General features: G+C 39.1%; 1 protein-coding gene across 1 annotated transcript in view; it reads left to right on the plus strand.

The window, feature by feature from the left end:
- The window catches only part of rassf7a (Ras association domain family member 7a), a 72,914-nt gene that overhangs the window by 1,399 nt on the left and 58,913 nt on the right, over window positions 1–12,602 (plus strand). The window lies entirely within an intron of this gene.

Here is a 12,602-nt window from a genome sequence, read left to right on the forward strand (position 1 = left end):
AGTCTCTAGTCGTCATTTTGAATTCACATAACCAGACAGAATCTTGTCACTGTAATGCTTCTTATATTAGATGCATATGGTTGCACTTGCATAATATTTATGATGGATGATAAAGTCAATAAATAGGGTATTTTGACAATGCAAATAAAATGTATAATTGAGAAATCCTTTTGCATGACACTTCATCCACACAAATAGGTGTCAGTAGGGAGTTCATGATATCTTCCTAAACCAAAAATGACTTATGGTTATGTTCTAAATGGACTACTTTTCAGTTATCAATTTAGAAAGTAAAATGGATAAATATAATTTTGTGGATAAAATGTAAAATTTTGGCAGTCTGATCAAATCATAAGCCAAAGCAAGAGATGTGAAAAATCATGGTTATAATTCACCCTTCACCAGGAGTTTGATTGATAGCCGATTGATTGGGCTTAAACGTAAAAAATGGTGCATACTGACATCTTTCCGCAGTTGAAACAACATTTCCATTTCCATTTAATCATTTAGCAGACGCTTTTATCCAAAGCGACTTACAAAAAAGGGGAGGGCAATAGAAGCAATGAAACAAACAAGGCCAACAACCTGCAAGAAGTCTCAGTTAATTAGCACAGTACACCATTTTTTTATTTATTTTTTGGGGGACAAAAAACAAAAAGTAATGGATAGTTAAGTGCTATTCTTTATTGGTCAGGTGCAATTGGAAGAGATGTGTCTTAAGATGTTTTTTTAAAAATGGCTACAGACACGAATTGAGATCGGCAGTTCATTCCACCAGGTGGGAGCGGTCCAGGAAAATGTCCGTGAGAGTGATTTCATGCCTCTTTGGGATGGAACCATGAGGCGTCGTTCACTCGCAGAACGCAAGCTTCTGGAGGGTGTGTAAGTCTGAACAAGTGAGTTTAGGTATATTGGTGCAGAGCCAGTGGTTGTTTTGTAGGCGAGAACTAGTGCCTTGAATTTGATGCGAGCAGCCATTGGCAACCAGTGCAGTCTGATGAAGAGAGGCGTAACATGAGCTCTTTTCGGCTCATTAAAGACCACTCTCTCCGCTGTATTCTGGATCAGCTGCAAGGGTTTGATAGTGCATGCTGGAAGCCCAGCCAGAAGAGCATTACAACAGTCCAGTCTGGAGAGAACAAGAGCTTGAACCAGGAGTTGTGCAGCCTGTTCTGATAGGAAGGGTCTAATCTTTCTAATGTTGTATAAAGCAAATCTGCAAGACCGGGCTGTTGCAGTAATGTGGTCAGTGAAGTTTAACTGGTCATCAATCACAACTCCAAGGTTCCTGGCTGTCCTGGATGGAGTTATGGTTGATGAACCAAGCTGAATGGAGAAATTTTGATGAAGTGCTGGGTTGGTTGAGAAAACAAGTAATTCTGTCTTTGCAAGATTGAGTTGAAGGTGATGCTCCTGCATCCAGTTAGAAATGTCTGTCAGACAGGCAGCGATACGAACACTGACTGTAGGATCATCTGGTTGAAATGAGAAGTAGAGTTGAGTGTCATCAGCATAGCAGTGATAGGAGAAGCCGTGTTTCTGAATGACAGAACCTAATGATGACATGTAGATGGAGAAGAGAAGTGGTCCAAGGACTGAGCCCTGGGGAACCCCAGTAGCTAGATGATGTGACTTAGACACTTCACCTCTCCATGACACCCTGTAGGACCTACCAGAGAGGTAAGACCTGAACCACTGGAGAGCAGTTCCTGAGATCCCCGTCTTCTTAAGTCTTGACAGGAGGATCTGGTGGTTAACTGTGTCAAAAGCAGCAGACAGATCCAGCAGGATGAGCACTGAGGATTTGGAAGCTGCTTTTGCCAGTTTCAGTGCCTCAGTTACCGAGAGCAAGGCAGTCTCGGTCGAATGGCCGCTTTTGAAGCCGGATTGGTTGTTGTCTAGGAGGTTGTTCAGTTCAAGAAACACAGAGAGTTGATTGAACACAACTCGCTCAAGTGTCTTTGCAATGAAAGGCAGAAGGGAAACCGGTCTGTAGTTTTCTACAAGTGCTGGATTCAGAGAGGGTTTCTTAAGCAGTGGGGTTACCCGAGCCTGCTTTAAATGCTGTGGAAAAGGTTCCCGTGTGAAGAGAAGTGTTGACAATGTGAGTGAGTGCAGGAGTGATTGAAGAAGAAATGGCCTGAAGGAGGTGAGTGGGTATAGGATCAAGTGGACAGGTAGTAGGGTGATTGGAAAGGATGAGTCTAGAAATATCTGCCTCGGAGAGCAGAGAGAAGGATGGAAGCGTGTTCGTGTTAGTTGTTGAGATGTGTGCGTCAGTTTGTGTTGAGCATACATAACTTCTGATGTTCATTTATGTTTATTTAGTGCTATAACTAGTAGAATGAGATGATCGGTTTGCGTAACCGAGGCATGACGGCGATCTGTCATGACATGTTAAAGAGGCACAAAACTGTATTATTTATTGTATTTATTTTTTAAATGACACATTTTGAAAGCTGAGACTTTCTTTCATATCAACACCACTGACACCGTCGTCGGTGTATGAAGGAATGAGTGAATGGCTGAATGCGAGGCAAGGTGCAAAACGCTTTGGATGACCATGAAAGCACTGTATAAATGCAGTCAATTTACCATCAGAAGTAACCTGCTCTGTCTTGTCCGTCTATGTGTTGTCCGTGTCCCCTGGCTCTTTGCTCCATGATGTATTTTTCACTGCATGAGAACGTGTGGCATGAGAGCACCATTGCTGGCCATAGCAACAGTAACTAAAGGGGCAGTATTGTGGTTTCTATTATTCTGTTTCTATTGGCCAAAAATGGATGCTTACTTTGAGCGCACAGCATTTTGAGATAATACGTTGTGTTGAAGTGTGTTGTATATTACCAAAATCCCTTTAAGACGAGTCATTTCACTCGGTGGCCATCTTTGATACGGCTCTCAGGCAGCTGTTTCAGTCATGTGAGTGCAGCTCCTATCGCTTTCAATAAGGAAACAACTTCTCCAAAGCTGTTCAAGAAAGCTTACGATTAAATTTCAGATTTAAAATCACAAATGAAATCTGACAATGTCTCATAAAAGTTCTTTAGATGAAGTTCATGTCCTCATACAGTGAGACGGCAGAAGCAGAAAACATGAGCGCCACGCGTCCTTCAGTATGTGGCTGCATCCTAAATCGCATACCCTCTTGTACTGTACGATACAGTAGTATGAATTAATGTGATCCAGATGTACCACATCTGCCATGTTATCATGAACATGTGACCTACCAGTGTAGATTTGAACAAATCATCTCCCGTGGCCTCATGGGAAAGTAAAGTGTCCATGATATGCACATTTCAGAATCGCGCCAGAAGTAGTTGGTCATCTAGGTACTTTTAGCCTAACTAACTTCAGCGGAACATTCAGTGGTACGCAAGTCGACTTATGGCGAAAGAGGAACTTTGAACCCTTGATGCATGCAAATTGACGAAGGCAGAAGCACAGAGGATAGAGCAAAACAAAACGTGAATTAGAAGTCTAATATTTTTAATGGTGGAGGATTTCGATATAAGAGAGTTTGTTGCGCAAGACTGTCCGCGAGAGACGTCAAAGCTTGCAATGCTCCTGTACATCGTGTCAGGGGATACTCTTTTGCTAAAGTCAACTTGCATAGGCTACCGCTCACCGCCGAGAGCTAATTATTTAAGTCCATAAAATTTTAAATATGGATTTTTTTTTTTACACAAACGTGCCACTTCACATCAAAAGGCCGTGTGAAGCAGTTTTATGATGGATAGATGCACTTTTATAGACTTATAAAACCCTAAACTTATCTAACCAACAAGTCACTGCCATTATAAAGCTTGGAAGAGCCAGGACTTTTTAAATATAACTCCAATTTTATTAGTCTGAACGAAGACATTCATATACACCTAGGATGACTTGAGGATGAGTAAATCATGGGCTAATAAATTTTTTTGTGTGAACTAGTGTTGTCAAAAATATCGATATTTCGATATGTATCGGCCCATACGTTTTTGCCTATGCTCATCAAGTAGCCCAAACATGATCACGTATAGTTAATTGATCAATGGAGCATGCGATGTGTAGTGCGTGTACATTTGTTTAGCTGGCCACTATATGTGTAACTTTATGTTTGTGTATTGTAAAAGCACTCCAAACAACAATACACAAAGAGTGGGGAAAAATGATATACTAAATAAGCGCGCTTCATCATTCAAATGCGCTACTATTCCATGTCTTTCTATGTAAACACTAGCCTGCCGTGCAAAACCAGTCCGCTTACTACAATTGTCTACACAAACCACGCGTAAACACACACACACACACACACATACACACGTGCACAACTGCACTTCCCACATGTACACCTTCAAAGAAAAAAATACGACGATATAATTCAAGTATAAATATGTAAATAACACAAGCCGCTAAGCATATTATATAGTTAGTGTATAACTTGTACCACATAGAGACGTCCTGCTCTAGTCGTTTTTGCTGCTGCTCCTGTTCAACTTCAGCCTCTGGGTCTGATTCCGGATCATAGATGTATGGCTGTATCTGATTAAAAGCCATTTTTTTATTTTGAATAAAGTTTTTTCCCGCTGTTAGGGATGACACAGCTTTACGACGCACTTAACACAATAACAGTGGCGCGCACTCGTCATTATTTAGCTCCGCTCACACGATACGCCCCCACCCGCTCGGCTTTTTTCGAAAAGACTCGGAACAGCGCATCTTTCTTATATAATTATAAAAAAAAATAAAGACTTTTTGGAGATATGCAGGATGCAATGCTACTTTATAGGTACTCAAGATTGACATGACACTGACTGAAAGTGAGTGTTTCACCCCCCCTTTAATGACTTACCCTAATGTTGTTCCACACCCATAAGACCTCAGTTTAAGATATTTCACTACCCAACAAACGCTGGTGAATAGTCAGGTGAAAACAAACTCAGACCAATGGCAACAGATGCTGACAGGGTAATACACGGATCCAACAAACTCTGACTGACTTGTTTTTGGCATTTGTCTGTGTGGTGTGAATTGGCCTTTATGAGTACTGTGAATTTGGACATACTTCTTTTGTCACGTAGTACATCATAGGGATGTATGCAATGTAGCGGATGCAGCCTATGTGTAGTGGGTGAAACTGCCACTCATTTGCACAGAGAGGCCTTGTCCCCAATGGCGCACAAGTCCACAAGACCTTTAAAAGTGTCCCATTTATTTTACGATTCAGATGGGTGTTCGCGAGAGCCACCTTTGCCCTCGATGTACACCTTTAACAAGCCCACACTGAAGCGAGCTCTTCAGCAGACTTCAACCCAACAGTAAAAACGACATTGAGTCACAAAAGTACGGACTTGAAGGAAGATTGCGAGGGCTTAGGGTTCCATTTGGGACGGGCCAGTGTTGCAAATAAGCGACCTGGGGTGTGTTTTCTGTACAACATCGTAACTCGCTGCTTAACTACCATAGTACAATGCATCATTGAAGAAATCAATTAGCTATTCACGACTGTTTCCCAAAACTGTATTGTCGCAAATTCGTTGTTTAACAACGTTGGTTAATGATGTCACATAGGGGGTGGAGTAATAACTGCTTTTAATGAATCTGAGATCTAATTAATGCTACATGTTTTGCTATAAATTAGGGACATGGCATCTGAGGAGTACTTCTCATATTCAAAATAAAATATATAGATTGTACTGAATGTCAGTTTGCTTATTTTGCTCAAGATAAAGATTTATTAAGTCCACATGTAATGCAAACAAGAAACTATGTTTCTAACCACAGATTGAGATCTGTCGTTCCAACCCCTTAACTTTGCGATGCTGTTTTTAAATGTTCGAAGGAACTAAGGTTTTGGGAAACATTGACTCGTTGAACTATGCTGATAACAACTGAACTTGCGCCCATAGTTGGCTAATGAAGCTTTCGGGAAGTAATGTAATGTAAAAAAAAAAAAAAAAAGATCATAAATCAAAATATTATGAGTTCCATGACAAATTATCATTGTCACAAATTATCAAAACAAAATAACTTATTTATAAAATATATATATATATATATATATATATATATATATATATATATATATATATATATATATATATATATATATATATATATATATAATTATTTCTTTAAAAATTATTATTTCATTTTCAAACAATCGAAAGGGTTTTTCTATTATGTTTGGCCAAAAAGTTAATTTTGGTTCCTTGAACCATTTCTTGTCCTTGTCAAACTGTTGTCCAACTTCTGCACGGACTAATTGACCATCTCATCACAACATAAATTCACTAATAAACAATAAAGTTAAGAGTCTATGTTAAGAAGTTATTAATTATTATTATGTTTTAACTATGCTGTATAGCTGATGTTTTTAGCGCTGTGTTTGTTGTCAAACTCAAAAAATGGCATTATTTTATTTTTAAAAGTTAATAATTGTATTTTATTGACAAAATATTTTAGTTTGTCTTGGAATTTTTTTTTGATTAGATCAGATAACTTTTTAAGCTGTCATATGGTTACAATGTGCCCACTATGGTGTATTCACTTCGATTCTTTTGGGGTAAATCAAGAAAAAAGTACACACTGTATCAATGAAACAAAACCACATAATTATACTAGCCCTGTGAAATTAATATGGGGGAAAAAAATACTCTGAACCCCAAGTGGAACCCCTTTAATGTTTGCATTGATGCTATGGATTTTATTTTAGTAATTTCTAACTGTTGCATTAAAAATCCACTTGTAATGGCATACAAATGCTAAATCCACTTCAGATATCAAGTCACCTTTATTTATAGAGCACTTTATACAATACAGATTGTTTTAAAGCAGCTTTACAGTAATAAACAGGAAATTATTCAAAAGATTCAAACAGAGTTAACTTTTAAAAGAAAATAGTGTCATTGTTTAGCAGAAGTCAGTTCTGTGTTGTTTCAGTTCCACTGTAAAGATCATAAATAATTAAATGGGTTAAATTCATCTATAAAGCAGTTCTGTAGAAAACAGTGATGTTGTCCAGCTCACTCAAAATATCCTTTCATACTGGTAAAAAAAAGTTCAGTATAAAGTGCAAGCATCGCTGGTACGAAAAACAGCACCATTTTGGGGGGAAAGGGAAGAGCGCTTACTTGCCTCTGTCACTCACTGTGCTCAAACAGAGCAATGATAGCCAATAGTATTGACAGAAAGATAAACATCACACAATAAATAATTATAAAGCGGTCATACCTTTTGTCCTATGAGTGGAAACCACTAACACAACTGGAAATAGCCAAACATACTGCTCTCCTCCACTAATGCAGCATCTAGTCTACAAAATTGACTATAATGATATTAAAGGGGAGTTGAATTGAGAAATCAACTTTCCCTTGAGCTTTGGATAAAAAAAAAGGTCATGGTAATATAAGATTATCCTGTAAGTTTCAGAGTGGAAAACTTTATTTTTAGTCAAAGAAAAGCTTTTATAGACACCAGGCCCAGAAAACGATCGTGAGGTTCATCTTGATTCTTTACTTCATCGTGCGATGAAACACGCCTCTACAGAACTTGTAGGTCAGTAGCCCCGCCCACCAACTCATGGAGCTGATCGGCTCACTAGCCAGCAGCAATATCAATGTGGAAGAAGATAGCAAGATATTGTGGAAGAACACAGTTGCTGCATAAGCTTCCTTTAGATCATAATATTAGGAATGTGTGATACTTCATTTATTTTTAATGAAGTTCCAGCTCACGTGGGGAAGACCGTTTGTGTGTTCGCTTTATTTCACCGCTGAATCGTTTGTAAACAAGTCTCAAGTGCTGGATTTGAAGACACAATGTTGTTCCTTCTATATTGGATCCGACAGGGATGGTGCAACAAACTTATGTGTAGGGCTGTGTATTGCCAAGAATCTGGCGATACAATACGTCTCACAATACAGGTTTAATATACACAATACAATTTTAATATATTGCGATTTTCTTTTTTTGTGTGTGTGTTTTAAAAAATATATAATTTAAAAGAATAAAGAACACAACCATATGCCTAAAACACGAGACAAAATATTTTATTTGATTAATACAGTATAATTTATATCACTAATCACTGTTTTGTACAATCTGATGTAGTAAAATGTAAAGTGACTGCAGGATTCTTTATGTGTATATGTTTTAAAGGTTCACAGTATAGCAGTGGCTATTTAACAACAGAAAGTGCAGTCCAATTCATGACTGAATGACTGTTTGTTTTATATTTAAAACAGTTAAGCTATTTTCTATAAAGCAGTCTATTGTCATACATGTGGAGATGATGGTTTGTTTAGACATACACATGGAGATGATGGTTTGTTTAGGCGTAGACATACACATGGAGATGATGGTTTGTTTAGACATACACATGGAGATGATGGTTTGTTTAGGCGTAGACATACACATGGAGATGATGGTTTGTTTAGGCGTAGACATACACATGGAGATGATGTTTTGTTTAGGCGTAGACATACACGCAGAATCACACGCCGTAGACATACACGCGGAGATTATGTTTTGTTTAGGCGTAGACAAACACATGCGGAATCACACGCCGTAGACATACACTCGGAGATGATGGTTTGCTTAGGCGTAGACATGCACACGGAGATGATGGTTTGTTTAGGCGTAGACATACACACAGAGATGATGGTTTGTTTATGCGTAGACATACACACGGAGATGATGGTTTTTTATAGTTTTTTTATGCGTAGACATACACACGGAGATGATAGTTTGTTTAAGCGTAGACATACACACGGAGATGATGGTTTGTTTATGCGTAGACACACACGGAGATGATGGTTTCGTTTAGGCGTAGACATACACATGGAGATGATGGTTTGTTTAGGCGTAGACATACACATGGAGATGATGGTTTGTTTAGGCGTAGACATACACATGGAGACGATGGTTTGTTTAGGCGTAGACATACACATGGAGATGATGGTTTGTTTAGGCGTAGACATACACATGGAGATGATGGTTTGTTTAGGCGTAGACACACACGGAGATGATGGTTTCGTTTAGGCGTAGACATACACATGGAGATGATGGTTTGTTTAGGCGTAGACATACACATGGAGATGATGGTTTGTTTAGGCGTAGACATACACACGGAGATGATGGTTTGTTTATGCGTAGACACACACGGAGATGATGGTTTGTTTATGCGTAGACACACACGGAGATGATGGTTTCGTTTAGGCGTAGACATACACATGGAGATGATGGTTTGTTTAGGCGTAGACATACACATGGAGATGATGGTTTGTTTAGGCGTAGACATACACATGGAGATGATGGTTTGTTTAGGCGTAGACATACACATGCAGATGATGGTTTGTTTAGGCGTAGACATACACACGGAGATGATGGTTTGTTTAGGCGTAGACATACACATGGAGATGATGGTTTGTTTAGGCGTAGACACACACGGAGATGAGGGTTTGCTTAGGAGTAGACATACACACGGAGATGATGGTTTGTTTAGGCGTAGACATACACATGCAGATGATGGTTTCGTTTAGGCGTAGACATACACACGGAGATGATGGTTTGTTTAGGCGTAGACATACACACGGAGATGATGGTTTGTTTATGTGTAGACATATAAACGGAGATGATGGTTTGCTTAGGCGTAGACATACACACGGAGATGATGGTTTGTTTATGTGTAGACATACAAACGGAGATGATGGTTTGCTTAGGCGTAGACATACACACGGAGATGATGGTTTGTTTATGTGTAGACATACACACGGAGATGATGGTTTGCTTAGGCGTAGACATACACACGGAGATGATGGTTTGTTTAGGCGTAGACATACACACGGAGATGATGGTTTGTTTATGTGTAGACATACAAACGGAGATGATGGTTTGTTTATGTGTAGACATATAAACGGAGATGATGGTTTGCTTAGGCGTAGACATACACACGGAGATGATGGTTTGTTTATGTGTAGACATACAAACGGAGATGATGGTTTGTTTATGCGTAGACATACACACGGAGATGATGTTTTTTTTATGCGTAGACATACACACGGAGATGATAGTTTGTTTATGCGTAGACATACACACGGAGATTATGTTTTTTTTATGCGTAGACATACACACGGAGATGATGGTTTGTTTATGCGTAGACACACACGGAGATGATGGTTTCGTTTAGGCGTAGACATACACATGCAGATGATGGTTTGTTTAGGCGTAGACATACACATGGAGATGATGGTTTGTTTAGGCGTAGACACACACGGAGATGATGGTTTCGTTTAGGCGTAGACATACACATGGAGACGATGGTTTGTTTAGGCGTAGACATACACATGGAGATGATGGTTTGTTTAGGCGTAGACATACACATGGAGATGATGGTTTGTTTAGGCGTAGACATACACATGGAGATGATGGTTTGTTTAGGCGTAGACATACACACGGAGATGATGGTTTGTTTAGGCGTAGACATACACACGGAGATGATGGTTTGTTAATGCGTAGACATACACATGGAATCACACGCCGTAGACATACACACGGAGATGATGGTGCGTTTAGGCTTAGACATACACACGGAGATGATGGTGCGTTTAGGGGTAGACATACACACGGAGATGATGGTTTGTTAATGCGTAGACATACACTCGGAGATGATGGTTTGTTTAGGCGTAGACATACACAAGGAGATGATTTTTTGTTTAGGCTTAGACATACACTCGGAGATGATGGTTCGTTTAGGCGTAGACATACACGCGGATAGCTCAAAATGTGTACAGATAACATGTTTATGATGTCATGTTGCATAAAGACAAGTTACAGTTGCCTCTTTCAAAATAATCTCTCCCTCATGCGAACTGAACTGACAGGGGCTGGATATGACAGCGGAGCTTAAAGACGGCATGTAATCAAATTTTACAATTCTTATTTGTATATGTAATATTGTAGTGTTTACTATAATAGATTTATCTGTGCACTTCATTAATTAAAAAAATATATATATTTACCATTTTAATCTTTAATCAAATACATTAACCACCCATCCCCCCTCAAAACGACTTCTCTTCTCTCCCGGTCATGTGCTAAGGCGCGAGGGCGGGGCTATCGTGCTATCGTGCGTCTCGTTTTTGTGCCTCTCAGACGCCTGTCGCTGAGGGCATTCAAATCTGCCTCCATTTTTTTTAGCAACGGCCAACTCCCAACGATCCAATCAATTCCCGAAGGATGAAATCAAGCCCCACCCTACATTTTTTTTCTAACATCAGAGGCCGTTTCACTCGGATATACATCACAATAAGGAGAAAAAGACGATCTCAACTTCCATTTCATGCTGACTTTAAGCTCATTATATATGCAAATATTATCCAATCCTAGCTGTGGGCGTTTACTTCCAAGTCTCCAGTGCCGCACGCCCATCAAAACCCAGCGTTCAGAAGACAGCCTCAAAACCAGAAAATAGCCTATTACTTATTAGTTATGATGTTTTTGAATGTAAAAACCACACAAACGTCATTAGTTGACCTCATACAGCAGTATAAAAAAAGAAAAAAGGCAGTTCATGACAGCTTTAAAACATGTACGATAGTTAACTGTATAACATACTGTTTCATTGACTGTTTTAAATCAGTATCTGAAGTGTCCCATACTCTGTGCAGTCACGTGACAAAACAAACACCACAAGGCGTTAGTGATAGTTTTCTGCAAACGTGCAAAAAGCATAGGGCTCACATGATATTTTTGGTAATAGCGGTATTTGAAACATACATAACGTATGTGCTATTGAAACCGGTTTACCACCCAGCACTACTATAATGCTAGACTATTGGCAATAGAGCATGAACCGTTTTTGGCCACAAAATTTTACTTTTTCGCTATTGTGACTACAATTTTAGTGAATGTGCTTTTTTAAAATAAAATAAAAATTCATTCACAACATACACTATATTGCCAAAAGTTTTGGGACACCTGCCATGCACATGAACGTAGGGTTTAATATGGAGATAGCCCACCTTTTTTAGCTATAACAGCTTCATTGTGGTAAGGCTTTCCACAATATTTAGGAGTGTGTTCATGGGAATTTTTGACTATTCTTCTAGAAGCACATTTGTAAGGTCAAGCACTAATATTAGACAAGAAGGCCTGGCTCGCAGTCTCCGCTCTAATTTATCCCAAAGGTGATCTATCGGGTTGAGGTCAGGCCAGGCAAGTTGCTCTACACCAAACTCGTTCACTGTCTTTATGGAGCTTGCTTTGTGCACTGGTGCGCAGTCATGTTGGAACAGGAAGGGGCCATCCCCAAACTGTTCCCACAAATTTTGGAGCATGAAATTTTCCAAAATATCTTGGTATGCTGAAGTGTTATGAGTTACTTTCACTGGAACTAGTGTATAGAAAAGTAACAGTATAGAAAAACAGCATGGGCGGACGGACGGATGGACGGACTAGATAGATAGATAGATAGATAGATAGATAGATAGATAGATAGATAGATAGATAGATAGATAGATAGATAGATAGATAGATAGATAGATAGATAGATAGATAGATAGATAGATAGATAGATAGATAGATAGATAGATAGATAGATAGATAGATAGATAGATAGA

Source organism: Pseudorasbora parva, chromosome 25 (assembly GCF_024679245.1).
Source record: "Pseudorasbora parva isolate DD20220531a chromosome 25, ASM2467924v1, whole genome shotgun sequence".
Taxonomy (NCBI): Eukaryota; Metazoa; Chordata; class Actinopteri; order Cypriniformes; family Gobionidae; genus Pseudorasbora; species Pseudorasbora parva.